The following is a 15,903-nucleotide window of genomic DNA, read 5'->3' on the forward strand; positions in this document are numbered from 1 at the left end:
AGAGCCCAACGCGGGGCTCGAACTCCCGGACCGCGAGATCGTGACCTGGCTGAAGTCGGACGCTTAACCGACTGCGCCACCCAGGCGCCCCTAATTGTGGGTTTTTAAATGAAAGATACATTACTAGCTTTTGAGACTGTCATGGCAAGTTGACCATTAGTCTTTATAGTAGCTCCAACATTTGGTATTTTATTACAAATTTGAAATCGGCATTAATGAGGATTAGTATTTCTTAATTTTACTTAACTATTTAAATTTCACCACACTTAAAAACAAATTTTGAGTATACTTAACACACAACTTTACATTAGTTTTGAGTGTACAACAGTGATTTGACTTCTATATTATGCTCTGCTCACCTTAAGTGTAGCTACATGTGTCACCAAACAACACTATTACAATAGCATTGATTTTATTCACTGTGCCGTGCCTTTTATTCCCGTGACTTATTCATTCCATAATTGAAAGCCTGTATCTCCTCCCCTTCACACATTTTGCCCATCTCCCACTCTCATGCCTCTGGCAAACACAAGTTTGTTCTCTGTATTTATAGGTCTGATTCTGCTTTTTGTTTATTTATTTACTTAATGTATTTATGTTTTCTTAGATTCCACTTATGAGTGAAATCATATGGTATTTGTTTTTCTCAGTCTGACTTACATCACTTAGCAAAATATCCTCTAGGTTTATCCATGTTGTCACAAATGGCAAAATCTCATCCTTTTTTATGGCTATATAATATTTATACACACACACACACACACACACATCTTTCTTATCCATTCTTCTATAGATGGGTACTTAAGTTTAGCACACTTTTCTTATTAATCACACTGTTTAAACTCTAGCAATGCCCTTTATTTACTCTTAGTATTCATATAGCCTGTACTGTAGCATTTAACCAGCCTTTCCTGTTAAGGATTAAGGTGTGTAAGATTGGGCTTTTTATTAATTTTGGAGATGAACTGAAGCATGTTGTAGACAAAGATTGAACAGGGGGGGTACAATAGGGTAATTGGAAAACTTCTCAACTATGGGGTCAAACCTGCACAGTATCCCTTCGGTATTTGGTTTAAAATAAATTCATGGAATATGAAATACTCGTAATCAAATGTAATTTCAACAAAAATTCTAGAAACAATAAAAATCATTAAAAATTATTGACACCTCTGCCGCCTTCTATTATTGTAAAGAATTGAGACTTGAGACTTGTTTGCTTTAAATCTTTTTTATGGCAATCACTGTTAAATTTTTCAGAACTTTTCCTTTTACCCTAAGTTTGTCTCTCATTTTTTTTTCCGAACGCCACAACTGTCTATATAATCTTGGTGATTTTGATAGAAGTACTGTTTGTTTTGTTTGTTCTTATCTCCGAACTTGCCGTTACATTTGTAGATTTTCCCAGTCTTGCTCAATTTTCATTATGTGAAACTAGTCAGTTTTTCTTTAAAAAGTTATGTTTTGAACTTAAGAATAGTACAAGATACTGATATTCATTGTTCTCCAGCATCCATTTGAAAATTATTACTGAAGAAACTAGCTGTGTGTTGTTTTTTTTAAAGTCTGATTTGCCAAAGAAAACTTTTTACTAATGAGCTAATATCAAAGAAACATGAAACACCTAGTATAACAGTCTTGTTTAAAAAGCCAATGCCAAAAAAAAATAAAAATAAATAAATAAATAAATAAATAAATAAATAAATAAATAAAATAAAAAGCCAATGCCATAATGGCAGTACTGTTGTGAAATGATTCCTTTTTTTTTTTTTTTTTTTTAAAGGTTACTATCATCTACCACTAAGTATTTTAGTTGAGGACTCTGAAGTATTATGTTTTTTCAGAGAAATAGGTTTAGATGGATGGGGAAAACTACATAATGATATTTAGGCTTTATTACATAGGACTGGCTATGAGAAGATATAACTCATCTACTCTGTGGTCAGAATTGTAGTAAGCAGTATTATTTTTCTTTAAAAAATTTTTTGGTCTAATAGTCTCTAAAATATTCCCTGTCCCTTAATCTTTGTTGTTTTTTTCCTGTACTTTGAAATAGAATTTTATTCATACTGACTCACAACTGTGCTAAAATTGGATGTATAGGCTGCTGTTAGAACCTGTTATGGTTGGTGAATAGTTTTCATTTTCTTATGCTGAAGAATGCCTGAAGATACCAATGTAACAGCCATTTTTTAGCAAGGCTTTTTCTTCCTTCCTATGATTAACTGACATTTTTATATTTCTAGTTGACCTCTTCTTTTTTGAGGTTTTTAAAATCAAATTTCTTTTGTTTGTAACAGAAATAAAAGTCAAACCACTGTACTTAAGAGAAAAAAAAAAAAAGAGGAATTAATGTTACTAGCAAGGATCCTGGGGATGTCACAGTGCCTTGAAGATGAAAGTACAGACAGGCTTCGTGAAGGGGAGGGGAACTGGGAGCCAGAAATTCCTCGCTAACTTAGGTAGCCATTTTCTCACCACCCTGGGGCAGCATGATCTCTCTGCCTCTCTCTACTTACCCGGTTCATTTTTCTCTATCTGCATTTTGCTTTTTACTACTGGGCATAGCTGAACAAGTCCTCCAACTCATAAAGTCATACATTCACTCATGGTTCTGTGACCCTATTCTAACCCTCTGGGAGAAAATCCAGTCTGAAGCAAGTGTTTATGTCTAGTTGAGTCAGCTATGGAGGATGAAACAAAGGTTTCATAAAACGTATCAGGCCCCATTTTTATGGTTGGGGAGGAGATGCAGGGAATATAACTCTTAGAAGGTAAGTATGTTAGTGTGAAGGTGGTGATTAGAAAGGAATACTAAGTAATGTGAAATGAAATTGGCATTATTTTGAAATAAAAAAGAGACCACTCACTCATTGCCTTTGCATAGTAGTCAATATAACAAAACTATTTCATCCCCAATCCATAGGTGATTATTTTGAAAGCTGTAAAAATCTCTCCCTTTCTCAAATAAAAACCAAGGGAACCGATTTTTTTAGCTTCCGCGTACAGAATTTGAAGTTTGAGTCATGCTTTTTCATGAACACAAATAACCTTATATTAATATCATTATGAATACATCATGTCCGTCTCTCTTCAACAAGAATTTGCTGACTGCCTGTTCTCCGCTAGAGACTGCTGAAACATATTTACAGAGATAGAGATGTAACATTGCCTACTTTCAAAGAATTCCTAATCTAGTTGCAAAGAAGCAGTTACAGTATTCATGTGATAATCATAATGGAGATATGTAGAGGGTGTTTTTGAAGCATAAGAGGAGAGAATAACTCTCTTCTGGAGAAAAAGGTTAGGGAAGGCTTCAAAGAGCAGGTCTCAAATACTATGCAGAGGCTGGCCACTTTAACAGGGGCATTCTGGCAGAAAGAAATTAATTTGAGGGGCGCCTGCATGGGTGGCTCAGTCGATTAAGCGTCCAATTCTTGATCTCAGCTCTGGCCTTGATCTCAGGGTTGTGAGTTTAAGCCCTGCATTGGGCTCCATGCTGGGCATGAAGCCTACTTAAAAAATAATAATAACTTAACAAAAAAATTTTTTTAAAGAAATAAATTTGTAAAGGTGGTGTGGAGTTTGATATGACTGAAGTGTATTTTTGCACCATTCAATTTATGAAACTGAAATGACTTATTTTTTCATATCCTTCACATGGTAGTGAATACTGCTTTCTTCAAAGGAGAATTATAGATTTTAGAATATTCAAATCACTTTGTTCTAAAACTTTGATGTCACTTTTGAGAATGACATGTCACGGATCCTTGCTTTCAGCTTGTTTTATCAAATTTTTCTTGGAGTGGTTTGGTTGGTTTGTTATTTTATTTTATGGTGATTTTTTTCCTGTTCAAGCATAGATGTCCATACAATAGATGGCTGAAAATGCTAGAGCTTATAAAACCGATGAAGATCATAGTTTTTATAAAAGTAAACAGTGAAAATAATATGTAAGCCTATAATATATAAATAGTATAAGCCTAATATAATTTTAAAAGGTAAATTTCTAAAAGCGACCTGTGTCAACACTGAAATTATATAACTTTAGAAGAGTGCACACACACACACATCAGTTTTTTCCTCCATCAGAATTGTACCTACCTTTAAGCAAAACTAGTGTAAGCAGTTGGCAGAATGCCCTGTGCTTCACTACTCTCATCTGTTGATTAATACCTTTACTTCTGTTTTCAATTCCTTTATCCACTCATTCATGATTCCTACACCACCCCCATCACCGAGAAACAACCAAACAACCAAACCCTCCCCCAAAACCCCCCCAAAACCCCAGCACTCCCTAGTTGACTGTTCTGAGAAGTGACTGAGGTGGGTGAGAACGATAGAGAAAAGGAAGGTACTTGTGGCCAGCTTTGTGGTGGGGGCAGTAGTGGTGGTGGTGGGTGTGGGTGTGTTTTAGGCATGAGGTTCATTTTCATACAGCAAGCTCAATAACACGACTGTTGTTACCCAGGTCACAAATTATGACTTTCTGATCCCCTTCCACAAACCCTTTGGTCTGCCTTGTGTCATTTTTGTCCTTCAAATATGCTTTTGCTACTGTGTTGGAAGGAGGTGATGAGCAGAGAGATTATATGCCTTTTACTTGTTGCTCCTTTTGTTTGTAATGACCTTCCATCTCTCCTCTATTACCCTGGTCATATTTCAAGATTTAGATGACATCCCTTACTTTTCTGACTCCTCAAGCCTAAACGGTGTGTCCTTCTTGTGCTTTCTGTGATTATTCCTGTTATAGACTTACCATTTATTGTAATTGCCTGTTTACTTGCCTTCTCTATCAACTCCTGTAAAGCAGGGCCATATCATTTGTTTTGTGTTCCCAGTGCCTAGTACAGGGCATGGCACATGGAGCATTACCATTCTTGGTTGTAGACACCAGACATCAATTCTGGTTAGCTGAAGCAGAAGAAAAGTTATTTATTGAAAGGATATTAATTAGTTTACAGAAATGACTGGAAGGCTGCAGAACCAGTCTCTGGGAACAAATGGGAAAACAACCAACCACCCTCAAGGCTAGGCCATAATCATAGTCATGCCATAGAATTATCCTTTTCCTGTTTAAGACCACATTGACTCCCCTGCAGGACACGGGATGCCATTGCTTGGACACTGCCACTGTGTGTTGTGTGTTACTGCCCTAAAAATGAATTTTAAACTGTCTTAGCAGCTATAGGCCTAGATTGAAATTCTGCATGAAAGCATCTAATTGACCAACCTGTGTACCTGGTCCCTAAATACGGAAGCAACTCTCTGGCCTTTTTGGCTTACATGGTTGATTCTAGGGCCCAACTTCCTTTCAAGACACACACAGTGGCAGATTTCTTTAAGCATTGAAAGGGAGTTCAGATGGTGGACAGTCAAAAATAAAACTGACACGTGTCCTTTTCAGTAAACATTCAATAAATATTTACTAGATGAATGAATGAGAGAATCAGAGTCATAATTTCTTATCTTTAAACATTTACATCATCAAGCATTGAAGTGATTACGGTACCACTTCTGTAATTCACAAGAAAATAAATTCCAAACCATAAAATAAGGAAAATATAAGCAAAATCAGCAAAGTGTTTTTTAAAATGATGCTGCATTGTTAAATTATTCAAATAAAATTATTTGAATTAAATTAAAAGCATTTTTTGGTTCCCCTTTTTTGTAATACCCGAAGCACATACTTACTTGCTTATCTCATCATCTGACACTGGATAGAGCCTGGATTTGAACTTGTCAAACTGATTCCAGAGCACTTAACTCCTGTTTTTATAGTCTTTGTATAGTTTTCTTCAGCAATGACTTAATTAAGGCAAACACGACACCAAACTAATATTTAAAAAAAATTTTTTTTTAACGTTTGTTCATTTTTGACAGACAGAGAGAGACAGAGCATGAGTGGGGAAGGGGCAGAGAGAGGGGGAGGCACAGAATCCGAAACAGGCTCCAGGCTCCGAGCTGTCAGCACAGAGCCCAACGTGGGGCTTGAACTCACGAACTGCGAGATCATGACCTGAGCCAAAGTCAGACGCTCAACCGACTGAGCCACCCAGGCGCCCCCAAACTAATATTTTAGCTCGGAGGAATATTTGTGCTGGTGGAAAAAAGTTTTTATTTCTAAGCCATCCAATATAAGGTCTTACTTGGGACACATTTTGGCATTCTGTACCAAAGTTGAATATAACCACAGACTGTATCCTAGCAGTTTTATTCATAAGTATTTTTTAATGTATACACTTGCACATCAAAGACATATAGAATAATTTATACATGATTTTGTAATTATTTATAATGGCCTAACATTGGAAACAAAGCCAAGTGTCTGTTAACAATAGAATGGATAAGTAAAACTGTGTTATAGTCTCAAAATGAAAAACTATACAGAAATGAAAACGAACAAGCTACTGCTACGCATATGAGTATGAGCATCTCAAACACATACTGTAGAATGAGAAAAGCTAGACCAAAAGAATATATTCTGTGTGAATCCTTCTGTGTTTGGTTTGTATAAAGTTCAGAAACAGACAAGACTCATCTAGCCTTAAAAGTGGGGTAGTGGTTCTTTTTTGGGAAGATTGGAGGAGGACGGAGGGCTTCCTGTTACTGGTAACGTTCTATTTCTTCACCTGGGAGATCTTTTTTACACGTGGTACGTTCACTCTGTGAAAATTCATGGAGCTGTGCCTTTTCTATATGTATGTTATATTTGAAGAGCGAAGAACAAAAACCAGACGTGTGTATGGACTACTTTGGAAAGCATGGCTCTGTGATCCTCCTAAAGTCATGAAGTTTTATCTGAATATGTCAATGTATTTTAGGGGAGAGAAGATCCTTAACACTACTCAGATTCTCAGAGGGGTCACGACTTTAAAAATGTTAAGACGCTACTTCACCAAAGCCGGAATATTCAGAAAAAGTATTGTTAAACACATAAGCTTGTTTTTACAGTGAGGTAAACCCTTGCCTCTATAATCAGACTTTGTCTTTACATTCAATTTTCTCACACTTTCTCAAGGCTTTTGCTTTTTTTTATACTCATCCTCTTTTTCTCCTTTGTCTTCATTTTGTCTCCCTCTGGACAATTGCCGTTGGCATAACCCCCCTTAATTTCATTCATCTTTTTAGAAACAGATCTGCTGATTCCATGTCTTCTGCCAATTATCACTCTGCTTCCCAACTTCCCTTCACATCAAAATGCCTACGAAAGGTTATGTGTGCTTTCTCATCTCCTCTTTTCTCCTCAGCTCATTCCAGTTGGGCTTTCCATCTTACACAAAACTGAAATGAGTCTTCTCAAGGTCACAGTGATTTGAGTTTTGTTGAAACCAGTGGTTAAGTCTCTCTCTTTGAGGGGAAGCAGGGTGAGAGCGCCTCAGGTATAGAGACTTGATTTAATCATTTCTCATTTCATGGTACACTTTCATCATTTGCCTGTGCTTACGCGGGGGCCCTGCTTTCATTTTATTTTCTTATATGCTCCACCTTCATACTCAAATTCCCTTTCCCCTGTAGATATCCACTGTAATATATTTAGCATATCATCCTGAATTTAGTTTTGAAAACTACAGTGCTGTTTTGAATATATGTTTTTAATTTATGTAAATGATATTTTGGTATATATTCCTTGCTGTTTCCTCTTCAGTAAATTAAAAAAAAATTTATTTGTGTGGCTGTGTACATCTATTTAATTGCTCCTAACTTATACATGGCATTCAAATCATGGTATCTGCCACATTTTAAAATTATTCCTTTACTTATGGGCACCTCAATTTGTTTATTCATTGCTTCAACAAATATTGACCACACACTATTCTTCAGGCACTCTTCTAGATACGAGTTATAGAGCAGTGACTAAAACCAAAAAATTCCTAAAACCAAAAACTTCCTACCTTCATTGAACTTACAGGCTTGTGGAGTGACAATGAGATAATAAAATGAGTGAGTATATGTACGTGTTTGATAGTGAAAAGTAATAAGGTGAGAAAATCAGAACAGGAAAAGAGAATATGAGGTGTTGGATGTGGGAGGTTGTCGAAATTTCAAATAGGGTGGTCATGGAAAGCCTCACTGAGAAGGTGACCTAGCCCGAGGATGGGCTGGCTGGGCTGGCATCGGGGAAGGCTAGTCCAGACACAGAGAGCAGGTAGAAAAGCTCCTGAGACTGGAACATGCCTGATTTGTTCAAGGATCAGTAAGAACCCTGGCGTGTTACCTGCAAGAGGGCTTTCTAAGAGTTTCTTTAGTATGCTAAATTTTTTTGTCTTTTACTAGTATGTTAGGATTTATTCCCACCATTTTATTTTGTATTTTCTGTTTACCCTAGTTTCTTTTCCTTTCTTCTTTCTCTGTTACTATTTTCTAAAGAAAAATAAAATTTTTGGTGGCAGTTTAAAAGTTATGTATTCTATTTTTATTCTTCTGGCGGTTACCCTTGGATTCATATTTGTGTTCATTCTTGTCTGTCAGTTTTTTAAGGCTTATTGATTATTGGTCATTATTTTAAGTGCTTCCTCACCTCCATTTGGTTTTTTTTTTTCTCACCTTCTGAAAGACCTGTTATTTCGATGTTGCCTCTAATTTTTCTAGCCTCCACGTTTCTTAAGGGAGGGGTTCAAAACTAATTCTTTAATTTTTTTCTTTTCAATTACATGTTAATTTTTAGAGCAGTTTTAAATTAACAGCAAATTTGAGCAGAAAGTACAAAGTTCCCCTATACTCCTTCCCCCAACACAGACACAGCCTCCTCCACAATCAACATCCCACACCAGCGTGGGACATTTGTTACGATCTCTGAACCTATACTGACATATCATTATCACCCAAAGTCCAAAATTTACGTTAGGCTTCACTCTTTGTGTTGTACACTCTGTGGATTTTGACAAACATATAATGACATATATATGTAGTGACAGATATAGAATAGTTTTACTGCCCTAAAAATCCTCTGTGCTTAGCCTATTAACCCCTCCTCTCTAACCACTTGGCAACCCCCGATTTTTTACTATTTCCAAATTTTGCCTTTTCCAGAATGTCCTATAGTTGGAATCATATGGTATGTAGCCTTTTCAGATTGATTTTTTTTTTCACTTAGTAATATGCATGTAAAGTTCTTCTGTGTCCTTTCAGTGGCTTGATAGCTCATTTCTTTTTAGAAGTACTATTCCATTGTTTGGTTGCACCACAGTTTACCTGTTCACCTACTGACAGATATCTTAGTTCCTTCCAAGTTGTCCCCCTCCCTTGTACTCACATAAAGCTGGTGTGAACATGTTTTCAGCTCATATGAGTAAATGCCTAAAAGTGTGATTGTTGGATCATATGGTAAAAGTATGCCTAGTTTTGTAAGAAACGGCCAAACTGTCTTCCAAAGTGACTGTGTGTACCATCTTGCATTCCCACCAGCAGTGAATGAGAGTTCCTGTTTCCCCACATCTTTGCCATCATTAGGTGTTGTCAGTGTCCTGGATTTTGGCTATTCTAATAGGGGTGCGGTGATATCTCATTGTTATTTTCTTTGAGTTTCTAAGACATATGATGTGGAATGTCTTTTCATATGCTTACCTGTCTTCTGTATATCTTCTTTGGTAAGGTGTCTATTCAGGTCTTTTGCTCATTTTTTAATCAGGTGGTTCGTTTTCTTATTGTTGAGTTTCAGGGATTCTTTATCTATTTTGGACAACAGTCCTATATCAGATATATCTTTTGCAAATACTTCTCCCCGTCTGTGGGTTGTCTTCTCATTCTCTTAAGCCTCCATATTTTAAAACTTTTATAATATATTTTTTCCATTTATTACGCCTTCCTAATGCCTCGTTTTGATCATCTACTTACTGATTTTATTTTTGACTGTATCCATTTTGTTATTTAACTTGTATATAAGAATTTCAGTTATTATATTTTTAACACACAGTATCTATAGTTGGTTCTTCATTATTCATTATTATTTTCCTAATATCCTACATTAGTTTCCTGAATATGTTTGTTATGCTTATCTAAGAAATGTGTTTGGTCTGGACCATAAATTCTGTTTCCTCTGGGATAGGTTGTTCTGGTTTTGGCCTTTCCCCTCCCCCCTCCCCCTTTGTACTCCTGCAGTGTTTATTTTTTCTTTCCTGGAGTTCATACTACCTTCAGAATATCAGCTCCTGTGACTGATAATATGTATAGGCAACATTCCATGTTCAAACTGATCCCCTTCCTGGTGAATTTATAGAGTATAAGTGTGTGCATGTGTGAGAGAAGTGTGTTTGGGTCTAATGATGGAGCTTTACCAAAGAAATAGTTTAGTTTTGGCTATTAGATATACAGGTAGAGTTATCAAGTAGGCATTTTGGGTCTCAATGGCAAGTCATGGTTGGTGATATAAATTTAAAAGTGGGGAGCAGTCAGTGGGACTAATACATTTTCATGGGAATAAGAAGAAGGGGGAAATCGTGGAGGTTGGTTTGATTACTGAAAATTTGTTAAGGGATTTTATTTTTTTCAACGTTTATTTATTTTTGGGACAGAGAGAGACAGAGCATGAACGGGGGAGGGGCAGAGAGAGGGGGAGACACAGAATCAGAAACAGGCTCCAGGCTCCGAGCCATCAGCCCAGAGCCCGACGCGGGGCTCGAACTCACGGACCGCGAGATCGTGACCTGGCTGAAGTCGGACGCTTAACTGACTGCGCCACCCAGGCGCCCCTGTTAAGGGATTTTAAAGGAGAGAAGATACCTTTTGTCTAGGACTGGTTCTGGCCATCAGGATGTTTAGAAAGAACAATGTGTCATATAGCCTCACTAAGTTGATCTGCTTACCCTTGTCAATTCTGGGTCATTTTTTCCCCCTTCTCTGGAATAGTCTACATGGCATATGTATGCAGTTGACCCTTGAACACCAGTTTGAACTGTGCAGGTCTATTTATTGTAATTTTTAAAGTACAGCACTGTAAATGTATTTTCCCTTATGATTTTCTTAGGAACATTTTCTTTTCCCTAGCTTATCTTAGTATAAGAATATAGTATATAACACATATAACATACAAAACATGTGTTAATTGACTTTATGTTATTGGTAAGGCTTCTGGTCAACAGTAGGCTATTCGTAGTTAAGTTTTGGGGACTCAAAAGTTACATGCAGATTTTCAGCTGCATGGGGCACTGATACCCCTAATCCCTGCATTGTTCAAGGGTCAACTACAGTATCAAGAGATCTGGGATAAGGAGTTTCAGGTCCTGCTCTGCTACTGATGGAGCAGTGCTATTTTGGGCAAGTCCTTTCTATACTTTAATTTCCTCCAACAAAATGATGAGGTTGAACCAAAAGATTTTTAAGGTCCTTTTAAATTCTGAGTCTTGAAAGACATACAGTTGTAAATCCAAGCCAACAGATTGATTTTTTTTTTTTTTAATATTTTCTTGAGGGGCGTCTGGGTGGCTCAGTTGGTTAAGCGTCCAACCCCAGTTCTGGTCATGATCTTGCGGTTTGTGAGTTCGAGCCCCGTGTCGGTCTCTGTGCTGACAGCTCAAAGCCTGGAGCTTGCTTCAGATTCTGTCTCCCTCTTTCTCTGCCCCTGCCCTGCTAGTGCTCTCTCTCTCTCTTAAAAATAAATAAACGTTGGGGCGCCTGGTGGCTCAGTCGGTTAAGCGGCTGACTTCGGCTCAGGTCGTGATCTCGCGGTCCGTGAATTCGAGCCCTGCGTCGGGCTCTGTGCTGACAGCTCAGAGCCTGGAGCCTGTTTCAGATTCTGTGACTCCCTCTCTCTGACCCTCCCCCGTTCATGTTCTGTCTCTGTCTCAAAAATAAATAAACGTTAAAAAAATTAAAAAAAAAATCATTAAAAAAAAAATAAACGTTAAAAAAAATTAAAATATTTTCTTGAGATGATTTCACCAAAATTGAATAGTTGATAAGAGTATAATTAGTTTTAAGTTCTTGCTGGATTACTTTTCAGAAAAATTATTCTAATTCAGTGCCATTAATAATTTTTAAGTGTGTTTATTTCCCTCACAGCACTATCAGCACTGGATTTAATGTTTTTTATTCATATTTGTTAATTTACTGGATATGATGTAATACCTCAAAGTTTAATTTCTTTAATTATTTGCAAGGCTAACAGTTCTTCCATGTGTTTTAGTATTTGGGTTTCTTCGTGTATGAATTGTTTGTTATAGTCATTGATCATCTAGTAAGTCCTACAATTTAACAAATCATATTAATCATTATTAATTAGAAGAATAACAGAATTCTCAAAGTTGTTTTCAAGTATTAATTCTCAGAAGTCCTCTTTAGGTGTTAATAACAAATAAATGTATTATTATAGTTTGTGAGGGAAAGTAAAAAAGGATTTTTAAAAAGGCATTTAAAGTATATTTATTATTATTTTTTTGAAGTATATTTATTTATTGAGAGAGAGAGATTGAGAGAATGAGCAGGGGAAATTGCAGAGAGAAGGGGAACAGAGGGTCCAAAGTGTGCTCCGTGCTGACAGCAGAGAGCCTGATGCGGGGTTCAAAATCATGAACCATGAGATCACGACTTGAGCCGAAGTCGGACACTTAACCAACTGAGCCACCCAGGTACCCTTAAAGTATATTTAAATAGGTGGTAAGATGAAATAAGTTGAAACGCTCAACATTAATCAGATGACAAAACTGTAAACCTTACATGTCTACTTTTTAAGAAAAGTGATTATTTTGGGGGCACCTGGGTGGTTCAGTTGGTTAAGCATTCGACTTTCACTCAGGTCATGATCTCGCAGTTCAGGAGTTCAAGCCTCCCGTAGGGCTCTGTGCACACAGCTCAGAGCCTGGAGCCTGCTTCGAATTCTGTGTGTGTCTCTCTCTCTTTCCCCCTCCCCCACTAGTGCTCTCTATCTCTGAAAAATAAACATTAAAATTTAAAAGAAAAGTGATATTTTATTCAATTGATTTCAGTTTTATTATATATTTATATAGCTGAATTTTAGATTGCTTGTTTTATATAAATGTATTTTTTTGTAATTTTTTTTTCTTCAACGTTTTTATTTATTTTTGGGACAGAGAGAGACAGAGCATGAACGGGGGAGGGGCAGAGAGAGAGGGAGACACAGAATCGGAAACAGGCTCCAGGCTCTGAGCCATCAGCCCAGAGCCTGACGCGGGGCTCGAACTCACGGACCGCGAGATCGTGACCTGGTTGAAGTCGGACGCTTAACCGACTGCGCCACCCAGGCGCCCCTATATAAATGTATTTTTAATTATGCCAGTGAGTGCTGTTTCAAATAGCTTGTGTATGGCTCTGAAAATAGAGAAGAAAAACCAGATATTGTATTGTTTGAGAGAAACTTTTGGGAATATTCCAATGGAGGCAACAGTTCACTTCAGACACTAGCTTAAAAAACACTTATGATAATTTAAAGAGGAAGCAAGAACTTTGAGATGTGGGAGGGGTATGCATATGGGAAATTAAGTAAAAAAAAAAGATGGTGCAAGAGACAAAATTTAAAACCAGACTTCCCTTTCACTCTAGACTGGTGTGTACCATATATTTGCATTTCATACACAGCGGTGAATATAAGCAGATTTTCAGTACAGGATTGGGAGTTGGTATTTGTTGTCACCATTAGTTTATATGGAATCTAATTTCACTCTAGGAGTGGTAAATTTCATAATTTCTCTATGTTAAAAGAATGCAAATAACATTACAAATTCTCCAGATAACATTTCCTCATCCCTTTATTTATTTATTTATTTATTTATTTATTTATTTATTTATTTATTTATTTTTAAGATTTTATCTTTAAGTAATCTCTATACCCAGTGTAGAGTTTGAAGTCACAGCCCTGCGATCAAGAGTCTCATGCTCCATGGACTGAGCCAGCCAGGCTCCCACTTCATCCCTTTTAACCATTTCCTACTTTTCTCCTTCCCATTTCTGCACTTTTTAACTGTTATTCTTTTTATACCTTTCCCTCCTCATATTTTTTATTTTCTTGCTGTATCTCATTGTTCACCTTTCTTCCTTTTCTCATGTTGTTGGTCACTGTTCCTTTCCTTACCTGCTGTTTGCCATATATTCGTCAACCAGCTTAACTTCTCCCACTTACCTATTAATTTTTTTTTGCCCATCAAAGCCCATGTTCACTAGTTAACACTTAGATCTCCCCAGGGAATTACTTTCTTCTCTACCATTCTTGAAGCATGATGTAGTAGAACTCCAAATTAAAAGTCAGGAGAATTGAGTCATAAATTAATGTATTTAGTCTTGGACAAGTGATTTAACTTTTATGTCTCAATTCAGTTACAGAAAGAAGAATTGCACCTAAATCTCTAAGGACCTTTCCTGGCTATAAAATGCTATGATTCTGTGGTGTCTTAACTCTCCCATTTTTTTCTACTGTGCTGACCTCATTCATTTAATAAATATTTACACACCTATCATGTGTTTATAACTACTTTAATTTATATGAGAGAATCAAAAGAAATAAAAGACAAGGTTCCTGCCTTTGAATTGTTTATAGTCTGTCTGGAGAGACAACAGGTATCTACGTTAACACTTAATAATTTCTAGTCTCTTTCTGTTCTCTCCAGACCAGATCCACATTCCCAAGGGAATACCAGCTACTTAGTTCCAACTAATATCTGGGTGAAGGGCAGGGCTGCACCTGAACACAGTAAAAGTCTCCTTTTTATGTTCTTATACACCTAGCAATCCCCGTTGTAGTTGTCCTGTAGCACTGTTTTATATTGTCCACTCAATTCTAGTCTAGAATTTATCCGTAATAGGAAAATTTATCTTAGAACTAAGAAGATTGGTCTTCATTGTATGTTAGTAGAGATCACTCTTTCTTATATTTTTGTGTGTGTTCATATGTCTGTGCATTTATGTTTGTATAATTATGTTCAAATATAATGTTCCAGATGGCTAAGTAAATGTGACCAACAAGTCTCTTTCACACCGTATATACTTACATGTTTTCTTTGGTTTGTTTCTGCACCTACTTGGTAAGGGGGTATTGCTTTTGGAGACATTATCTTTTCCTTTCATAGACTATATATGTGCTCTCCAGTAAAAGATATACGACTCCACAGGGGTTAGGGGTGGTGGTTGAGGGGAGTGGGAGGAAGGTGGGCATACTTATGAAAGGTCAACACTAGGAATCCTTGTGATAGAACTGTTCTGTCTTAACCGTGCATGATAATACATGAAGCTGCGGATGTGATAAAACTACATAGAACCATGTATACGCACATAAACCCCCATGAATACAAGTAAAACTGAGTAAATCAAAATAAGATAGGTGAATTCATCAATGCAGTATCCCAACTGTGATATTGTACTATAGTTTGGTAAGATATTGTCATTGGGAGAAACTGAATGAAAGATATGTCAGATCTTTATTACTTCTTTCAACTGAATGTGAATCTATAATTATCTGAAAATAAAAGGTTTCACTAAAAATAATAGCAATTTATAGGCGTCTGTGCTGAAAGATAATTTAACATATATAGTTGCAGGAAGTACATTGACATATCACGCTGAGTATGAATTCAGTAAAGTTGCAAGATACAAAGTTAATATAACAAATCTATTGTGTTTCCATACACTAATAATGAACTATCATAGAAATTAAGAAAACAGGTGCACCTGGCTGGCTCAGTTGGTTAAGCATCCGACTCTTGATCTCGGCTCAGGTTTGTGAGTTTGAGCCCTGCATCTACTCTGCCAGTGCAGAGCCTACTTGGGATTTTCTCTCTCTCCCTCTTGCTGCCCCTCCTGCACACTCTCTCTCTCCAAAAAAAAAAAAAAAAAAAAAAAAAATCTGTAATAAAGGGGAAATACTTTCAAGTATTGACTTCTTTGAAATTTGCTAATGGAAATTACTTGAGTCTATGAATTGTCTTAAATATGTATATTTTACTGTAGGAGTGAGATACT

The 15,903-nt window shown here is 36.7% G+C and overlaps 1 protein-coding gene across 6 annotated transcripts in view; it reads left to right on the forward strand.

The window, feature by feature from the left end:
- DENND4A (DENN domain containing 4A) overlaps positions 1-15,903 on the forward strand; it is a 131,863-nt gene that overhangs the window by 11,966 nt on the left and 103,994 nt on the right. The window lies entirely within an intron of this gene.

Source organism: Prionailurus bengalensis, chromosome B3, assembly GCF_016509475.1.
Source record: "Prionailurus bengalensis isolate Pbe53 chromosome B3, Fcat_Pben_1.1_paternal_pri, whole genome shotgun sequence".
Classification (NCBI taxonomy): Eukaryota; Metazoa; Chordata; class Mammalia; order Carnivora; family Felidae; genus Prionailurus; species Prionailurus bengalensis.